Genomic DNA, 4,895 nt, shown 5'->3' with positions numbered 1-4,895 from the left:
TATGTTGAGTGTTTACCCGAAATCAGACGGTAAAAAATATAAAAGAAACAAAAAAACACAATTACATAAGCTGGATTATGATTGGTGGAACCATCTATGACACGGATCGATGACATGGTAGACATCCTACCATCCATTGATAGCCCTAACACACCGCACATCCATCCATCCATCCATAACCCACCGCACCCACTCCTCGTCCTCGCGAACCCCACCCAACCACTCGTCGCCTCCTCTCCTTCCAGATCGCCGCCGCCACCTCCTTCCCCACCCCCTCCCCGCACCCGCATGTAGCGACCAGACCTCAAACGGTCCAATCTCTGTGCTCCGGTGTCATCCCTCGAGCAGTAATGCTGACACCACACAATACTTGAAGGATTTATAACAGAGTAGCAATCACACACTTATTACACCGAGTGTCTCAAAAGAGAACTTATTACAATAAATATGGCTTAAGGCCATCTAACAACGATAACAGCGGAAGGCTTGGAAGATAAGTGAGTCCATCAACTCCAGCGGCATCACTGAGTATAGAAGCACGACCTAAAGGATCCTTACTCGTCGTCTGAAAAGTCTGCAATATGAACATTGCAGCCCGAAACGGGTCAGCACATGGAATATGCTGGCAATGTAACACATAGAGAGCAATGAAGGAATAAACTATACTACATGCATATTTGGCTGGTGGAAAGCTCTATGGTTACAGTTTTGTGTAAAGCCAATTTTTCCCTACTGCAAAGGAATACATTTTATTTAACTATCATGGTAGTTGTTAAACATTGAGAGTGTAGACACCCTCTCAATCCCAATTAAGCATCATCATTAAAAACCCAACAAAATTAGTTAGAGTAACATGATGAGATTCACATGATAATCCAAGTACCAGATACTCAAGATGTCCATAAACGGGGACACGACTAATCATGATTAGTTTATACACTCTGCAGAGGTTTGCGCACTTTTCCCCACAAGACTCGATCTCCTCCGTTGGAATTCTCGCACTACATGATGTTTGAGAAACGGATGACCGAGACATAGTCTTTCAGAAGCGCTCACACCTTACGAACGGGTAGACCGTTACACCTACTTTCCCCTACATCCGCTAGTCTGCCACTGTAAGAGTTCGCACAACTTAGTCAACTATGCTAGAGCCCATAGTAGCTTGTGGCTGCACATGGAAGTTTCTAGTATGAATAATCTCATGATCCCTTTGAGCCTGGGTGGCGGTCCAAAAGAAAAACAAGCAATCGCTGGAATACCCAGGTGCCTCAATCCACCCAGATGTGTATTTAAGTTGCCACCTTAGATAAACCATTAATTTAACAATCTCACATCTGTCATGGATACACTCACCCAATCCACGTCTACTAGCATAGCATGGCATAATAAGCAAACGTAGAAGTAACTCCCAAAGGTTTGATAATAAAACAGGTAATATGTACTACCTCATCTACTTCCCAAACCCACAAGTTAATTAGATCCTAATCATGCAATGTATGAGGATTGATCTAATGCAATAAAAACTGGGTAATAGGAAGTATGATCAAAGTGTTACTTGCCTTGCTGATGATCCGCAAAACCTAGAGATTCGAAGTAGCAAGCGGCGCAATCCGGGTACTCTATCGCAAACAAACAAGCATACAATAAGTACTCAACTAATTCACAGGTAAAACTCAAATAAGAGATCTAACCAGAAAGTTCAACTTAAGAACTCCGGTTGGCAAAAAGAATCAAAACGAACGAAGCAACTAAAGACAAACGGCAAAAGAAACAAACTCCGTTTACTATTCTGGATCTAGGACAAATTTTACATAGGCAAAAACTTGTTTGAGTTGGTTAAATGGAAAGAGGGTTTCGAGACGAAACTCCAGGCGCTTGAATCGCCTGATTCCGATAAACGAGCGAAAAGTTATACTAGAACGAAGATCGGATGAGGAATCGCGATCACAAAAAACGCGGAATAAATCCGAGAAAAAGAAAAACGACGAACAGATTAATGAACGAACGTTCATTATCTGGATCTAAACGATGAACGCGTTCGTTAAAACGAACGAACGAACGACCGAACGCTCGCTAAATAACTAAACCTGAGAAAACACCGATCTACTAAAAAAACCGAAAATAAACCAGACGGTTTTTCGAGGAAAACCAGCGGCGGCGGGATCGACCTCGTCGGTGGCGGGGCTCCGGCGGCGGCGGCAGCGGTGGCAGCGGCAGCAGCTAGGGCGGGGGGCGGCGCCTTTGGGCTGATTTGGCCCGAGTGGCGCGCTATATAAAGGCCTCGGCCAAGGAGTCCTGGCCGGATACGGCCCGTAGGTCGGTTCGAACTTTTTTTTAATTATGACGCGCAGAAAAAGAAACAAAAGGAAAACTGAACTGACTCCAAAAATCCCGAAATAAATTTTCTTCGGCTTCTAAAATCAAGCCGCACAGGATGAACATTTATTTGGGGCCTAAATGCAATTTTGAAAAACGCGCATTTTTCCTAAATTCAAGTAAAATAGCAAATAAGTCCAAAATAAAACCTTATTTGGTTTTATTATTAAATCCTCAATATTTCTTTATTTTGGGAAAGTCATTTTATTCCCTCTCTCATATTTTTATAATAGAAATAATTGCAGATAAAATAATTAAAATCAAATGATCCTATTTTCAAAATTTGAGAAAACTCAAATGTGAAAATAACGAAATCCCCAACTCTCTCCGAGGGTCCTTGAGTTGCGTGAAATTTCTAGGATCAGCCAAAGTGCAATAAAATATGATATGCAATGATGATCTATTGTATAACATTCCAAATTGAAAATTTGGGATGTTACAAACCTACCCCCCTTAAGATGAATCTCGCCCTCGAGATTCGGGTTGGCTAGAAAATAGGTGAGGGTGGTCCTTCAGCAAATCTTCCTCTCGTTCCCAGGTGGCTTCATCCTCCATGTGGTGGCTCCACTGAACTTTGCAAAATTTGATAACCTTACTGCGGGTGACTCGACTGGCATACTCAAGAATTATGACTGGCTTCTCCTCGTAGGTCAAATCACTGTCCAACTAAATCGCTTCCAGCGGCACTGTATCTCTCAGCGGTATATCAGCCATCTCCGCGTGGCACTTCTTCAACTAGGAAACATGGAATACATCATGAACTCCTGACAATCCTTCGGGTAATTCCAACTTGTAAGCTAATTCTCCCATACGCTCCAAAACCTTGTATGGTCCTACAAAACGTGGCGCTAACTTTCCCTTAACTTTAAAGCGCTTAACTCCTCGAAGTGGAGATACTCGAAGATAAACTCGGTCTCTGACTTCGTAAACTGTCTCCTTGCGTTTAGAATCTGCATAGCTCTTCTGCCTGGACTGGGCTACCTTGAGCCTATTGCAAATCAATTTCACCTTCTGTTCAGACTCCTTAATCAAATCCGGTCCAAACAATTGGCGGTCTCCAACTTCATCCCATGACAATGGGATCCTGCATCTCCTTCCATACAAGGCTTCGAAAGGGGCCATCTTCAAACTGGATTGATAACTGTTGTTGTAAGAAAACTCTGCGTATGGCAAATTGTCGTCCCAACTAGATCCATAATCTAGCGCACAAGCTCTCAGCATATCCTCCAAAATCTGATTGACTCTCTCGATCTGTCCATCTGTCTGCGGACGGAAAGCTGTACTGAACTCTAGCCTGGTACCCGAAGTTTCATGCAACTGATACCAGAACTTTGAGGTGAACTGGGTTCCTCTATCTGATACAATGCTCCTTGGAACTCCATGCAGACATAAGATCCTGGTCATGTATATCTTTGCCAACTTGGCACTAATGTAAGTAGTCTTCACTGGAATGAAATGAGCTACCTTTGTCAAACGATCGACTACAACCCAAATCGAGTCATAGCCTGAATGAGTTCTGGGAAATCCTGTAATAAAATACATGCCTAGCTTATCCCACTTCCATTTGGGTATCGACAATGGCTGTAGCAATCCCGCTGGGTTCTGATGCTCTGCCTTTACTCTCTGACATACATCACAAATTGCAACATACTCCGCAATATCCTTCTTCATTCCGGTCCAATAGAACGTATCCTTCAAATCCAAATACATCTTGGTATTTCCTGGGTGAATCGAATATGGTCAATCATGGGCCTCTTGCAGAATGAACTTCCTGATCTCCAAATCATTAGGGACATAAACACGGTCTTCAAACCATAAGGTATCTTGCTCATCCTCACGAAATCCTTTAGCTTTTCCTTTGCTCATTTTCTCCTTAATAGAAGCAATCTCCTTGTCAGTCTTCTGGGCTTCTCTGATCTTATCCATCAAAGTAGACTGAATCTCCAATGCTGCTACATAGCCTCTCGGGACTATCTCCAAACATAGCTCACGAAGATTTTCGGCTAACTCCCTTGGTAAATCTCCTGTCATTAAGGTATTGACATGACTTTTACGGCTCAGCGCATCGGCTACTACGTTAGCCTTTCCGGGGTGAACATGCAATCTCATATCATAATCCTTGATGAGCTCCAACCATCTCCTTTGCCTGAGATTCAACTCCTTCTGCGTGAAAATATACTTCAAACTCTTGTGATCCGTGTACACTTCACAATGGTTTCCAATGAGGAAATGTTATCCAAGTTTTCAATGCATGCACTACGGCTGGTAACTCCAAATCATGTGTGGCATAATTTAACTCATGAGGCTTAAGCTGTCGTGAGGTATATGAAACAACTCTTCCTTCCTGCATAAGCACTACTCCAAGTCCTTGACATGAAGTGTCACAATACACCTCATAATCCTTGGTCTGTTCCGGCAAAATCAACACTGGTGATGTCACCAAACGTTTGTTCAACTCCTAGAAACTGGCCTCACATTCTTCAGTCCATTTGAACTTGGTATCCTTCTTCAACAACTCC

The sequence above is a fragment of the Triticum aestivum genome, chromosome 5A (genome assembly GCF_018294505.1).
Source record: "Triticum aestivum cultivar Chinese Spring chromosome 5A, IWGSC CS RefSeq v2.1, whole genome shotgun sequence".
Classification (NCBI taxonomy): domain Eukaryota; kingdom Viridiplantae; phylum Streptophyta; class Magnoliopsida; order Poales; family Poaceae; genus Triticum; species Triticum aestivum.
The sequence above is the reverse complement of the archived record's forward strand: the minus strand, read 5'-3'. Positions refer to the sequence as shown.